General features: G+C 43.2%; 1 protein-coding gene across 12 annotated transcripts in view; it reads left to right on the forward strand.

Annotated features, from left to right (window-relative positions):
- The window catches only part of SEMA6D (semaphorin 6D), a 450579-nt gene that overhangs the window by 388141 nt on the left and 45942 nt on the right, over positions 1-16496 (forward strand). Inside the window, exon 1 of one of the 12 annotated variants that reach the window (XM_082198355.1) lies at positions 3672-4322. The exons of the other annotated variants lie outside the window; for them this stretch is intronic. The gene's annotated coding sequence lies outside the window, so the exon portion shown is untranslated. Of the gene's footprint in view, positions 1-3671; positions 4323-16496 lie in introns of those variants that run through there. 12 annotated transcript variants of the gene reach the window in all.

The following is a 16496-nucleotide window of genomic DNA, read 5'->3' on the forward strand; positions in this document are numbered from 1 at the left end:
GTGCAGGGGGGGCCGGCCGCACCAGGCGCAACATCTGGGGGTTAGGGTTAGGGGGCGCAAATCCACGGGTTAGGAGGCGCAAATCCACGGGTTAGGGGGCGCAAATTACTTTCCTTGCCCCGGGTGCTGACAACCCACGCTACGCCACTGGTTCACTTTTAATTTATATTCATACTGCCTTTCCATATTACCATACGCAAGGCGGTTTACAAGCTGAAGAAACTCCCCCAAAATAATAATAAAAAACAGCAGATATCACACAATTCATAACAATCTGACCCAGTACAAAAAGTTGTAATATAAACAAAACTTTGAAACAAACAACTTATATCAGATAAAGCAATATTCAATAAGCCAGTAGAATATAATGGTAAACAGTAAAATTAAATGTCATCAAATAATAAGGAAGCAGTTTATACTTAACAATGCCAATAAATAATAATATAATAAATAAACAAACAAACTATGAACAGTTAAAAAAACAGCACGTCTCAATGCATAATTACATACAAGACCATGTAAAAGGATCAAAATTGAGAAACAAAGACTCACAACAACTGTTTTCTGAACACCTCTTCTCTCTTCCCAACTGCTTTTGCTATTCTTAAAGGCATGGTCAGGGAAAAGACTCCTGGGTCTGGACAGTGGGGCAAAGCAGGTGGGGAAAGCCATTGCCTGGTGGCCAGCACAAAGTCTCTCCACTCACGGTTCTTCACGCATTGCAGCCAGGCAAAAACTCTGAAGAGAGGGTTTTGTCTGCATGGAGCGTCTGGCTCAGAGGCAGTGGCGTAGCGTGGGGGGTGCAGGGGGGGCCGGCCGCACCGGGCGCAACATCTGGGGGTTAGGGTTAGGGGGCGCAAATCAACGGGTCAGGGGGCGCAAATCCACGGGTTAGGGGGCGCAAATTACTTGCCTTGCCCCGGGTGCTGACAACCCACGCTACGCCACTGCTCAGAGGGCCACATTTGGTCCACGGGCTCAAGGCTCCCCACCCCTAAAATAGAAGACTATCCTCCTCTGTAAAGCAGGGCACATCGCCACCCCTCTGTACATAGAAAACTGGCATGTTAGCGAGTTGGTTTCAGCCTAATTAACACACCGTTTTCTACAACAACCCAGAAGCAATCCAGGAAAAACCTTTACCATTTGATCCTACTGGTGGCGCAAAATGACCTTGAAGGTTGCAAGCAAGGAGGAAGGGTTTATTCCTAGCATTTCCCCTCGTTAAAATAATAAGACTGTTGCATCATGGGACATGTTCCTATGATGCTGTAGTGCTTTTATGATGTAACTGGAGAGACAGAAACGGGGAACCAGAGACCAGGGGGAAATGACTTGCGGAGGGGAAGACCTTGGGATTAAATCCAAAGCAAAATAATGGAAAAGTTAATAGGATGCAGATATCATAATGACCTTATAACCTCAGACAACAGGGCTTGTGAATTCATCCGGGATGGAAAGAAAGCAGGCCAGCAACGTTCTGTTTTGTCAAACCACGAGAGGTTAAACAGTCAATCACTCTTTCCAGGGAACTCAGGGAATTGTAGCTCTCAGCTAACAACTCTCCGCACTCTTGAACTAAAGTTCCCAGGATTCTTTCAGGAAAAGCCATGACTGGTTAAAATGGTATAATAATGCTTTAAATGTATGGTGTGGATGCATTGTAGCAATCCCACCTTTGCAGACTTCTTCTTCTTCTTATTATTATTAATAATAATAATAACAGAGCGGAGCAAACATTTCCCGCTGTAGCAATTGTGTGAGCAAGGCATTCACACCAGTACAAAATGCGTTTGCAAATGCACATTTCCAAAGTTAAAGAAAAAACAAAAACCACACAGTAGCAAATGTAATAATGTGATCCAAATGCCCGACGCTCGGCTAGAAAGAAATGTTCTCCTGCCATTATGTGAAAATTTAGCGTGACTGGAACAGCGTCTGCATTTGATTAGGCAATTTTTTTAAAAAAAGAAAATGTAAGAGTCTTTACATTTGAGGGCTATGCTGCAAAACAATTGCTCAGTCTGTGTTGTAAAATTGGTTTTGCCTTTCCCTGACTTCCATGTTTTTATTGCACTTTGTCTCAGATGAGAAATATGAGATGTCCACATGGCAGATTAATGCCTTTTGATGTAAAACAGTAAATAAGAGTGACGGTGCAAACAAATGCTTCTAAAGTTTTAATCTTCTTTGAGCAAGGAGAGACCGTGAAACGCTCGCAGCAGAAGCTGTTTTCCAGCACGAAAGAAGCATTTACAGATCCGTTATTACAGCACATTAGCTAATTGTTTCACAATTAAAAGCAATACAGTGTGTTAAATTTGAATCTGGTACCCTGACCCCATGAGACCAGCTTATGCCACAATGTTGTTGATTCAGATATGATTCTGGTCACATCCATACCATACAATTAAAACAGTATTGAACCACTTTAAATGGACATGGCTTCACCCAAAGAAACCTGGAAACTGAAGTTTGCTAAAGGTGCAGAAGGGTACGCGGGTGGCGCTGTGGGTTAAACCACAAAGCCTAGGACTTGCTGATCAGAAGGTCGGCGGTTCGAATCCCCGCGACGGGGTGAGCTCCCGTTGCTCGGTCCCAGCTCCTGCCAACCTAGGAGTTCGAAAGCACGTCAAAAGTGCAAGTAGATAAATAGGTGCCACTCTGGCGGGAAGGTAAACGGTGTTTCCGTGTGCTGCTCTGGTTCGCCAGAAGCGGCTTAGTCATGCTGGCCACATGACCCGGAAGCTGTACGCCAGCTTCCTTGGCCAATAAAGCGAGATGAGCACCGCAACCCCAGAGTTGTCCACGACTGGACCTAATGGTCAGGGGTCCCTTTACCTTTAATATGGAAAGTAGATGGAATTGTTAGCAAAATCATGTAATAGAAGAATGGTCCTTGGCCAGGATGGAAGTGCTTCTTCTTTGCTCCCAGAAGATTTTATCCCCACAACAACGCTGCGAGGTAGCTTCTCAACTCCTATCAGCTCCAGCCAGCATGACTAATGGTCAGAGTCTGACAACGTCCCGAGGGCCACAGGTTATACATTCCTGGGCTAAGAGATAAAACAGACTTGCCCAGCATTACCCCATGAGATTTATGGCTCAGAGTCCTTCCAGGTTTTGGTTTCTGTACTGGCTCTCGGGATTAAATGGAGTTAATGTTATAGCGGCTGAGAGCATGTGTATTCTACACCAATCAATATATTGTGGGAGAGGGTGCTTTCTCAACCAGAGTACCAAAATAACTCGTCACAGCTATTGTCAATTAAATTTGAGAAGGTGGCTGGTTCCCATTTAGCAACCAGCCAGATTTTACTGGAAGTCAGAGCGCAATGGTGAAAATATTCCTCATCCCCATCGTCTGATTTACAGAGGTATACTGGCATTCCACTTTTTCTCCTTCGGGTAGTGATAAAGCGGGATATCAAATCCAAATGCTGCTGCTGCTGCTGCTGCTTCTTCTTCTTCTTCTTCTTCTTCTTCTTCTTCTTCTTCTTCTTCTTCTTCTTCTTCTTCCAGGAGGAGCCAGGGACTGAACACAGGAACTTCTGCATGCAAACCCATGGGTGCTGCCCTTTGAGCCTTGCTACCTTCCATTGTTGCTCTGATCCAGTTCAGTTTCAGGGCTCATGTAGACATGTCACCCACTGTTATCTGGGCAGCACCCGTTGTGTGATTAAATGCAAGGCCCCCCAGACCCCCCAGGAGTTGTCATTATGTCTTCTGGAGTGGAGTGAGGGGCGAGGCTTGTGAAAACGCAGCATACATAGGTTTGAACTTCCATTGTGTTCATCTGGAGCTCATGGGGTGCCTCTGATGCAAAAAAAAATATAAAATGACATAATGATCTGAGGGGCGCAGTGTGAGGCAGTCAGTTTAAATTAACAGTATATAGACCTGTCAGGATAGTTAATCAGAAGCCTGCATAAACAACGGTACCTTGCACTTTGTCCTAGAAACCCAGCGAGAGCGGAGACCCTGGCAAACTGTCAAGTGCAGCTTTGTCCCGCAGGAGTGATATAAAACAGAGAGGACTTTTGACAGTAGATTTATCCGTGGAAACAAAAGGCTGCTTTCGGCTGGAAGATTTTTCACTTCACCCCGGCGAAAGAAGGAGGGGGGTGGCGGTGGTAGGAACGGGATGGGAAAACGGAGCAAAATGGACCTGTCAAAAAATGAATTTTAAATCAATTTAATTGAAGCCATCACTTATGGTTTAGGATGGTGCCTTGGTTTCCTTTCCAGCTGGAGCGGAGTATTTTTATTTATTTATTTTACCACAAGAGACTTCTTGTCCTCAAAGTGTGTCTAATCAAGCAGTGAGTATTTGCATCATTAAAAGTCACCCTATCCGCTTCCAAGCATTCTGTCAGCTTGTAGGAGGGATTGGGAGGTGGGGGGGGGAGAGAGCGAGCGATGTGGTGCTCTCCCAGAAAAGTTAAAAGCTTGCAAATAACTGAAGCCAATTAAGATCAAAGCTGTGATATTCAGTAGTAGTTTCATTATAAACCTTTTAAAAAATAGAATAAAATAAATGAAACCACAACAACTTTGAAACAGATCAAGAGGTGTTAATACATAGCTCTTTTTTGTTATTCTTTAAAGCTTTTGCAGTATCTTAAAGCAACAGATTGCTTATTTGCTCCTTATCATGCGCAGAGTTCCCCCTTCCTCCCCACGGAATTGCTGGCGTTAAAAAACAACAACAACCCATGTTCTGAGTAATTTAGGAGCTAGCAGATTAAAAGCTTTCATTTACATGCAAAATGTACATTTGTTAGTAGGGAGGCCAACTTAAGGCGGTACAATAATTTATCGGACCTTACAGAGTTGCCACCTCTGCCTTGGCAAAAAAAGAAAGAAAGAAAGAAATCGGAAGGTGTGGTTTTTTGCCTGGTGAGTTGCAAGCCTCCAGGGGGAACTTTCCATTTCCACTTGCAGGAAGAGTAGCTCCCGAATATTTGTTGTGAAGCTTTTGCCATTCTTAGTGCAAAGGGCATGGATGGCCACTCAGGCCAGGTCTGTATCTGCCAAGGCAGGAAGCACCCCTCTTGCCATTGGTCCTCACAGTAGTCATGCACAGACTGTGAGCCTTGGAAAACACCCAGTGCTCAATTCCATTCTGCACGTCGTTGGGAATTCTCGATAGCGGTGGGCAAGTGATCTTTCAGGGAGGCTTGAACACGATCACAACATGTTCACATGATCTCAGCATTCTCCAAGATGCTCTGTGGAAACCACTGCTCCAGATAGATAGGTGGTAGCCTTGCAAAGGATCCCTAACAAATTTTTGGGGAGGCAAATGTGGAGAGGGGCGTTCTGGGGTGTGTGTGTGTGTGTGTGTGTGTGTGTGTGTACACGTTCCGGAGGTCTGTTCTTAACCTGAAACTGTTCTTAACTTGAAGCACCACTTTAGCTAATGGGGCCTCCTGCTGCTGCCGCGCCGCAAGAACCCGATTTCTATTCTCATCCTGAAGCAAAGTTCTTAACCTGAAGCACTATTTCTGGCTTAGTGGAGTGTGTAACCTGAAGCGTATGTAACCCGAGGTACCACTGTGTATAGATATAGATATAGATATAGATATAGATATAGATATAGATATAGATGATATAGATATAGATACAGATATAGATACAGATATAGATATATTGCACAAACCGGAACATACAGGGTATTTCTGTTGTGCATATAACTTCTTGCTACATACACAGGATCATTTTCCATAGCTGTCTAGAAGTTGCATTTATTCACTTGTCATACAAGTGTTGCTGCTACTCCTCAAACCACTACTCAGCTATTTCATACTTCATAACTAATTTGAAAGGCACTGCAAATTAAACAAAGGCCCATGTGCTTTATTTTCCTCCCTCTCTTTCCCCTCACTCCTGAGTCCCCTTTTTGGGAACGTCGCTATTCCTGTTTCACTTGGACCGTGCCAGGATCTATTAACAAACAAAAACTTAAGAGCTAGGCGATATTTGTGGATCAGTTCCTCTTCCTGAGGGCCCTTGAGGATTTAGCATTCACCAAGTTAGGAATGAGGAATCTGTGGCCTTCCAAATGTTTTTGGACTCCCAGCTCTAGTAGCAGGGAGCTGAGGGGAAGAAAAGACATCATCTCTAAGGGTCAATCTGAGAAGTCTGGCAGGTTAGATTTGGTCCATAGGCTGCCTAATGAAGAATGAAGGATGGTATTCTGTAGCCTCTGCCCAACTAATGTTGTGCTGTAATCCAAGATTGATCGACGGTAATCGCAATAGCCCTGCAGCTAATGGTGTGAGTCATTGTCTTGTTTATAGATTTCCCCAACCAGTTGACCCAGGGGATCTGTACCCTGTTGTGAATAATAGCTAGTTTGAATGAAGAGTCCACTTTGTTTTTGTATGACAAGTATGGACCTTCCTCACTGTTGTAAATTATGCATTTTTGTTGATGTCCAGACCATTCACAGAGTGGTGTTGTGGTTAGAGTAGGAGACCAAGGTTTGAATCCTCACTTGGCCACAAAGCTGGGTGACATTTGGGGCAGTCACAGTCTCTCAGCCCAACCTGCTTTGTTGTGAGGATAAAATGGGGAAGGGGGGAGTCATGTTGCACCACCATGATCTTCTTGGAGGAAAGGTGGGATATAAATGTGTTTAGTTAATTTGGATGTAACAGACCTAGTGGCAGTGATTAAAAACATGTTCTTCAGAATAGTCCTACTAAAATTAATGGAAGTAGATCATGTCTTACAACCCACCATTAGTTAGGGTTGATTCAACTCCAGTGATATGCAGAGGGATTTGTGGAGCTCAATATGTGTGAAACCCAGATCCATTGTCCTAGCCCCAAACATCTGCTTGTTCAAATTTTGGCCAGATCCTTGAGATTGTCATTCCTTCAAAATCACTAGTTGCTTGCTTCAGCTGAAAGTCCCTGTTGTACATCTGTTTTACTCATAGTTGGGTTGCATCATTGGTGGTTTTGTAGCGTTAAATAGGACTTGTTGTAGTTCCTTCAATAATGTGAGTTGTTTGCTTCAGTGAAAGGTCCTGATCATATGTGTATTTCTTTCAGTGTTGCATTGCAACATTCGTTTTGCAGTCTTAGGCAAAAGTTGTTGCTGTTCCTTCAATAGCATGAGTTCCCCTGGCCTCATGGGTGTTTCACCCATAGATGAGAACCATCATTGGTGTTACAGTACAATTTCTGTTTAAGACTATGATATAAGTTTCCAGGTTGGTTGACCCAGTATTCTTCATAGCTTTTTGTGTAAATAAGCTGGTTTTCAATGTGACCAATATTCCACAAAAACTTTGGTGGATTTGTGCAAAAGAAAGAAAAGAAAAGAAAAATACTTTTGCAGATGTGCAATAATTGCGAAATGGGAGAATGCAGAATTGTGGCGATATCTGATGTTGATTTATATAAGTGTTACATAAACAAATTAATTGAAATACGATAATATTGGAATGGCCACAAGTATATTGGAATCAGTCTTGAAAATGATGGAGTTGCAATTCATTATCAATACTACTACAGTGGTACCTTGGTTTAAGAACAGCTTAGTTTATAAGCAACTTGCATTAAGAACGCTGCAAACCCGGAAGTAGGTCTTTTGGTTTGTGAACTTTGCCTTGGATTAAGAACATGTTCCGCTTCCTGTTGAGTGTGTTCCATTTGTAAATTGAGTCCCCCGCTGCTATGGGAAAGCACGCCTTAGTTTATGAACACTTTGGTTTAAGAACGGACTTCCGGAATGGATTAAGTTTGTAAACCAAGGTACCACTGTACTACTGTTTCACATAAATATTATTTGCACATATTATTTGCAAAATAATTTGAAGCATGCTCTGAAATCAGAAAAAGAAAAATGTATTACAATAAAAACAGCTGAAACTTAAACAGCAAAACTAATCATCAGTAGACAGCAAAATCTTCATAATCTATCAGATGTCTGAGAGAAGAGATAAGTTTTTAGCTAGAACTGAAAGGATATTCATGATGGCACCAGGTGGACCTCACTGGAGAGAGCCTGCCACAAGCGAGGATTCGCCACTGAAAAGCTCTCTTCATTTCCACCACCCTCTGAACCTCAGAGGGGGCACCCTGGAAAGAGCCTCAGATGAAAACTGAAGAGTCCTCGTAGGTTCACATTGGTAGAGGTGCTCTGAAGCCACACAGACCTACACAGGAATAGTAAGTTACGGCCCAGATGACCTACTTCAGAGACAGACGGACAAAATGATGGGCTTGATAAAAGACTAAGTAGAACAAAATAGACCCTGTCAACCTTGACATTTAAGAAGGGAGGGAAGAGACTCCAGTGCCTCGGTTGCTTTAGCAAGTTTTCCTAGTTCTTTGAAGTCATGACTTAGAGGAGAGCACAGAATGTAAATTTTACATTAGCACAGTACACCACTGTGCACATAAACATGTCTCTATATCCTTCATCCAGGCAAGCAAGAGGCATAATCGGAGTTCCAGGACTCATTCCCTCCAGGCAAAAATGCTCAGGGTAAGAAGCAGGTCCATTGAGGGGTGTGGCCTAGCAAAGGAGGTGTGGCCTCAGGGGATCTTAAAGGGACAGGTAGCTGTTGCATGTGACCCCACCCCCAGGTCTGAAGTTCTTCATCCTTGTCTTAAGCATTACTTCTATGAAACGATTGAAACAGACTGCTCAACCATATTGCAAATAAGCTAAAGAAAGATACAGATGAGCAAGTTGGTGATCAATAGTCTGGAAATGCTTGTATAAATTTTTAAAAGTCTTCAGTTGCCAGCGGAAACATACTAGCAAAGGTTTCCATCAGATATCCAGGGCAGAAATATTGTATTATAATCGTGGTTATTACTATTATTAATCAGGCACCTTTGCTGTACTGTTTTCAATGCATGCTAAAACTTATTTTGTTTAGGCAACCATGCCCAGACAAACTTTATGATGTACATTTGTCAATTTTATTCTGTCTGTCTATATTTGATACATGTTTTAATGTCTACTTAATTTTAAAGTTTTGTTTTATTGGCAGTCTCTTATTGCTAAGCCACACCTCCCCCATCCCATTCCTGGCTAGTTTACTTCAAAAATTACTTAATTAACCCTTAAGATACAAACGGAATGATCCGTGCTGTTGCACTTCCAAAAAATGTAAACTATACTCTCTAGTGCAGGGGTTGGCAGTGCCATGCCTGTGGGCACACTTGGGCCTGCAGAGATGTTCTTTCATGCCTGCAGGGTATCTGCTCCACTCCTCCCCCCCTACTGAAATTAGGCTTGAAAGAAGCATCCAATGTAGAATGTGGGGTGCCTACAACAGTTTCTCCGCTTTGTAAATGTGCACACAGACCCAAAAAGCAATGGTGGCCCTCTTCTCTAGTGCCTCAGCAACAATTTGCTCCAATTCGAGGGTGGACAAGCTTGTTACTTAACAGATCAACTAGGCTAATCTGGATAGACTCTGAGCAGATTTATTCCTGTTCATTTTCGTGCCTTATCCCGCCGCCCCCCAACCCAAAAAAGCTAACATAAATTACAGGACAGGGTTTGCAAACTTAATCTGCCTCAGATCAGACTTTTTCATCTCCTGCACTGGGCAAGATCTTTCTTCTCTGCAGTTATAGGCACTTTCCTTGACAGAATGAGAGAGCAAAAGGTGAGAGTTATTTAAAAGGGATTACCAGGAATAAAAAGATCTCACCTTCATGTTCCCATGAAATTTTTTGCCTTTGTTGCAGGTTTTTCTTCCACTCAGGAGGTCTTTAATGAGAGTGTGCCAGGATGTGTTCTCCGAGGTCAGGTCCTTGCCAGTAGTGAGCTCAGAGACAAACATGTTCTCCGAGCAATTCTCTTAGAGATTTAACAACTTAAGGCTGCATTGCTTTTCAAAGAGGGCCACATGATTCTGGGAAATTGAAAGTATTCTTGCAATGAAAATAGTATCTAAAAGGGGTTCAAGGAGCTGCTGGGCCTCAAGAAGGGAGTCTGGGCGACTCAATGTTTTGCTCAGCGGAATTGTGAAGTATTCCATCTATTCACCAAGTCAGAATTGCAACAGCAGGCAGAGAGAGAGAGAGAGAGAGAGAGATTCTCAGTGGCTGCATTCTTAGTTTTCTTTCCCAGAGACTTGCCAAAGTCTGAGCCTCTGCATCTCTTTTCCTTCAAGCTGACAGAACATAAGAAAAGCCCCACAGAATCAGGCCATAATCCCATCATGTTCCACACCTTGTTCTTACAGTGGCTAATCAGATGCCTAGGTGAAGCCCACAAGCAGAGCCCAAGGGCATCAGTGCTTTTCCTACCTACAACTTCTATGCCCTTAGGATGCAATCCTATACATGTCTTAAGATTTCATTGGGATCAATGGTCAGTTCATGCAATGGCAACTTGACTGTGCTCCTGGTATTGCATACATCTACCACTGCTCTGGTGGCGCTGTGGGTTAAACCACAGAGCCTAGGGCTTGCCGATCAGAAGGTTGGCGGTTCAAATCCCCGCGACAGGGTGAGCTCCCGTTGCTCAGTCCCTGCTCCTGCCAACCTAGCAGTTCAAAAGCACGTCAAAAGTGCAAGTAGATAAATAGGTACCACTCTGGTGGGAAGGTAAACGGTGTTTCCGTGTGCTGTTCTGGTTCACCAGAAGCGGCTTAGTCATGCTGGCCACATGACCCGGAAGCTGTACGCCGGCTCCCTCAGCCAATAAAGTGAAATGAGCACCGCAACCCCAGAGTCGGTCACGACTGGACCTAATGGTCAGGGGTCCCTTTACCTTTACCTCTGCTCATAGGAAAGGGGACATTCATGTAATATACAGTACACCGTATTTGCCCTCAAATCCCAGTTTTTATTTTCCTGTAAACCTTCCTGGGTTCAGTCATTATGTCAAATGCTGTAATAAAATGGCATCATTTGGACTCATTTGGCTTCTGTCAAACCTGTTTTGCAGGGGTCTTTTTCTCTGACTTGATAATTTAGCCATTGCAATCAGAACATGCGCAAAATGGTGACCGAATGTGTATGAAATGCTTTCTTGAGGCTGTTATCCCAACCTCCTTGATGGCAGCAATGGAGCGCTGTCCAATTGCAGTGATAAGAACCTTGGCACATGCAGGCATGAAATCATTCGGTGTAACTTTACCATCTGACTCTCTGGCCGCAGTGTACAGAAGTGCGCCCCACCAACTGTTCCAATGTCAGTCAACCAATTTATACAGCTCTCCAAGGGCAAGAAGAGCAACTCGCAATCCATAAGTGTGGTTAACTCAGAGAAGATCAATTGGTTCTTCTCTGATGTCTGCTGATTTTCTGTTTATTCGAAACAAATGACTCCAGGACTTAACTTGAAAGGTTACTCTTTTGGATGGCGGTTTGGAATTCTTATCCGAATTACCTTATTGGTAGGTTTGTCAGTGGTACAGCAGTTTGATCATAACCATCTAATGACCTCCATGGTTGTTCAAGGATTTGAACCTCAAAAAGATCTTCCAGGAGGGATCAAATGAGAAGTCCATTTAGTCTAGCACGCTGCCTATTACCCAGATATTCCTGGGAAAATCACAACCCATCAGTTGTTGTTGTTGTAGTTGTTGTTGATATCCTGTCTTTCCCCCAAGAAACCCCAAAGTGGAATACCTGGTTCTTTACATCTGCATTTTATCCACACAGCAGCTCTGTGTGGTTGTTTAGGCAGAGAGGCAGTGACCTGCCCAAGGTCATAATAACACCATGGAAGAGAACTGTGGCTGAAAAATTAACTCCTCAAATGAGGCTACTAGAGGAACAAGATAAACCTTGGGCAGCAGCTGGAGGAGGAGGAGGAGATGATGAAGAAAGAGCTGTGATTACTACTGAAAGAAGAGTGGCAGATGAAATTACTGGACTATGCTGAATTGGCGAAATTGACAGGGAAAATTTGGAACCAACAGGACCAGACATTCCTGAAAGACTGGAATAAATTTATGTTATATTTGAAAGACAACTGTAAACTGGCATCGCTAGTAGGGCTACAAGAAGCTTTGTGAGGTTAAAATTGCCATCTATTATTAAGTACAACTTAGAAATCATTTATATAAGATCGTGATTTAATAGTAATAAAAATATAAGAAAATGCAATAATAGAGAATAAGTTTGAAAACCATCAGCCGGGGAGGAGGGAAGTCTCAGGCTTATATAGCCAAAATTTTATTATATTGTTATGTGAAAATGTTATTATGTTTGAAAATATTTGTAAAAACCAATAAAAATTATTACTTAAAAAAGAAAGAGCTGTGAGTGGAGGGATGGGAATCTGTAGGACCAACAAACTCAACAAACTTGATGTACCCGGAACTGGGTGTGGAGAGTGCAGTTGAATGGGAAACAGCATTGGGCAGCCAGAAGAAGTACCACTCATCTTGGGCCTCCCCATAAAAAGCAAGTCTAGTGAGAAAGACTAAGGCAATGCCCGCTTTTTCCAGGAACTTTTCTCAGTGTTAGATTTTTTTGTGGGTGAGCTGAGGGATTGTTTGGGTTTGAACCTGGAGGCTGAGAGGGAAGGTGTGTCAGTAGGAAAAAGAATTGACATCAATTTATATATACAGGCAACCCCCAATTTGCATGGGGGTTGTGTTCCAAGTCATCACACATGATGGTGGAGTGGCATAAGCCTGCCATGTCCCATTATGCCCCCACCCCCTTTTCCAACCACTTCCAGGTCGCCATGATGCACTTCCGGGTCACATGTCTGTTGGATGCACGTAAATCAGTCATTGCCTTTATATTAATCTTTGTATTAATGTAGCATTTTTAAGTGTGTATTTTTGCAATATTTTGTTTAAGTGGTCTGTTGTTGTTTCAGTTTTCTATACACTGCTTAGAGATTTTTAAAAAATATTACCAGTAAGCGGTATAGAAATTAAATAATCAACAATCAATCACCCAGTGAGCTTCATGGCCAAGTGGGTATTTGAAACCAGGTCCTAGTCAAACTCTCTAACTCAGAGCTTTCCAAACTGTGCATTGGCTGCAATGTGTAGGTGTGTTGCGCAAATGCTCTCCATGCTCCTCCCAGGGCTGGAAAAGGGTTCGTTTAACCTTTGGTTTGCTAGTAAATCTGAATGACTGTGTCGCGAAATGACACAAAACTCAATTGCTGTGTCGCAAAATGATGCATGTCTAAAAAGTGTGTCACCAACATGAATAGTTTGGAAAGCTCTACTCTAACTACTACAGCTTTCCTAAGTGGCTAATTGGCTTTAGAGAAAGACAGTAGCAAGAACACATTGGGCTGAATCCAGGCTAGGCCAGTTGAACTTAGGATGCATTGAAATCAATGAGACAAGGTAGTTATGCCTTAAGTTCTGTATCTAGCACAAAGAGTATTCTGAAGGCACATAATGTAGTGGAAACTATCCGGACCCCTTGAAAGCATAAGTGTAAATAGCTAGGCAGATGGTATGGTAAAAACTCTGAGTCAATAGGAATGGGGTTTCATTCATGTCCCATGTGTGGCTCCGTCTTCTTTTTTCCTAAATCAGTGCATGCTGCCTTTATGTACCCTCTTTTATTCTTAATTTATTATTTTTATTCTTAAAAAAATGTATAGACCACATTCCATATCAATCCTGAGGCAATTTACAACCCTTAGAAGACAAGTCAACAAACATCATTTAAATTGTTCTTGTTGGTGGTGGTGTTACTCATTTACATTCCACCTTTCTCCAAGAAGACGCCTCACAAATATTAAAACAAATGTGAATGAAACACAGAATGCTAAAAAATATGTCAAAGATAATAGCTGTAAAGTAATTAAAGTAGCTCCTGCCCACCTAGCAGTTCAAAAGCACGTCAAAGTGCAAGTAGATAAATAGGTACCACTCTGGTGGGAAGGTAAACGGAGTTTCTGTGCACTGCTCTGGTTCGCCAGAAGCGGCTTAGTCATGCTGGCCACATGACCTAGAAGCTGTACGCCTGCTCCCTTGGCCAATAAAGCGAGATGAGCGCCGCAACCCCAGAGTTGGCCACGACTGGACCTAATGGTCAGGGGTCCCTTTACCTTTTTAATTAAAGTAGAATTAAAACAATATAAAAGCAGATTTATTAAAATACATGTAGAAGAACAAAATGTAAAGCCAATAAAAGTGATAAATGCAAATTCAAATGCATCAGTACATTTAATAAGCAGAACAGTGTCAAGACCATAGCGTGTCCCCCCCCCCACATACTGGGAAGTCAAAATAAAAGGTTTGACAATGGTAATATAAAGTTTCATGTAGGCGCTTTGTGCAAACTGTGCAAGTAACCTTTACAATAGCCTTGCCAGGTAGGGCAGTCCTATTATTACTCCCATACTTCAGGTGGCCTGGATTGAGGTGGGGTTGTGGTTGTTGTATTTTTTAACTCCTTATACTAAGCGACCTCCTAGATTTGGTTGCAAATTCATGTCTAGACAGTCCATTCGTCATAGCTGGTGTTAGAGTACATAGTGTGCCTCGTGAATCAAGAGCAGTTTGGTGGGTGACAGCCCAGGCCTGCACAAATACCACTCCCTGATTCATTGCGCAGGCTACACCCCTGCCTTCAGTATGGATTGCACTTCGGTTGTCCCCTGAGCGCACTTGCAAAGAGAAACTGACCTGCGGGTTTTGTGCTGATACAGGTAACTGCCTCGATGAGAATTTCACAAGGCCTTGTTGTTCTCTTTAGGCAACCAGGATGATATTTATGCTGTCCTTCCAAGTGATACATTATTCTCAGTAAATCTCAGAACAACTCTTTGAGGTCTATCAATATTACTATCCAGGGCTGCGGCTGTGAAATGGAGTGTGGAATATTTTGTCCGTTTCCCGCAAAATGGGGGAAGTCATTTCCCCGTTGGCACTAAACGCACGCACACACACACAATATTATTATTTTTCAAAAAAACTTTTTAAATTCAAAATTAAAACAAAACATATTATCCAAAAACATATCATCCTTATTTTTTCCCCATTTTTCCTCCCTCCCCCCACCCTCCCACACAAAACCCCACCCCACCCCCACCCCCCAGCTTCCCTCAGTTCCAGTCTTTGATTTCTCTGCAAATGCTGTTTTCTGCATGTTACAAAATTGTATAGATCCTCAAACTATTTAGCTGATTATTATCAATACACAGACACAGTATTAGAACCGACACTAGTTGAGATTGTGATTTGCTTTCAACTTTTTAATACTGTATTCTATAAGGCTGCAACCCATCCTAGGACCTTCTGTTGAAGGGCAGGTGGTTGTTGTTATTTGAGAGGGTTTTCAATCACCAAGATTTGTTTTTTTTTAAATCAAGTGGTATATAAATTTTATAGTTGTTGTTGTTGTTGTTTTAGCCACAGAGCAAAGCTCTTCAAAATTTCATCAGGTAGGCAGTTGCCTTTTTAGATTTCCTGTACAGATTAGTCTCCATTTATTCCGGGGGTCATGTTCCAAACCCCTGTGCCCATGCGCAAAGTTCCGTAAAATGGGGTGGACCCTAGAGAACCCTCCTGGCTCCTGCGGAGACCCACCCTGGAGCCCAAAGAGGACCTCTTAGGGCTCTGCGGAGGGTCTCCTCATGAGCTGGTGGGCCAGTGGGGCTTTGCTGAGGGTGATCAGCCTCCCCGCCCAACAGCTGGCATGTGGGGTGGCGCAGCAGTAGCAACAGCCACTGCCCTGCATGTCAGCTGAGGAAGTCCTGTTGCCCCTCCGGCTCATGCAGAGACCCTCCTCGGAGTCCAAAGAGGACATCTTCTTCAGGCTCTGAGGAGGGTCTCCTCGCAAGCCAGAGGCTTGTTGAGGCTGCTCAGCTGATGCACAGAAAAGCTCTCCAGGCCTATCTGTCCAACCCCCAGGACTCTTAGTGGACCATTCTTTCTCCCCAGGCTAGCTACATACCACACTTGGTCCCCTTCACACCCTTCTTGAGTGTTTTGCTGACATGTCTGACATGTGTCTTTGAACTGTGATTATTCCTCATTCCTCATGGAGGATAGAAAAGTGTGTGTGTGTGTGTGTGTGTGTGTGTGTGTGTGGTTTTTGCATTACTGTAATTTTGCATGTGCAAAGCTAAGACCACATCAATTGCTCTGCCCACTTTTGACTCTGGTCGCATCCATCACTGGCTTGTGGCCCCTGGAAGAAAATGTGACCCTTGGACCAAAAATGTCTCTCCACCCCAGAGAAGGACAGCAGAGTCCTTCTTATGTGCTTTACTGCCTCCCACTCTGAAACGGTTGTGTTACAAAATACCTTGTGTTTGGTTGCATTTGGGTTGTGCTGTTTCTTTCTCCTTCCAGCTTAGTCCTTCTGGTTTGTTTACGTTTATTCATTAGCAATTTAATGTTAGATGCTTCATCATGGGAGGCTGTCGGGATGGGGAAGAGCAGAGGGAAAATGCCAGGAATCATTAGTGTCTGTTAGCCACCGCTGCTCATCAATCTTGGCAAAGAGGGCAGCCCATCAGTTCTGGACTGGTGGACCTGTGATGCAGAAACATCATTAACAGTTAGAAATGCATCTTTTTCG

Source organism: Podarcis vaucheri, assembly GCF_965113315.1.
Source record: "Podarcis vaucheri genome assembly, chromosome: 14".
In the NCBI taxonomy this organism is placed as follows: domain Eukaryota; kingdom Metazoa; phylum Chordata; class Lepidosauria; order Squamata; family Lacertidae; genus Podarcis; species Podarcis vaucheri.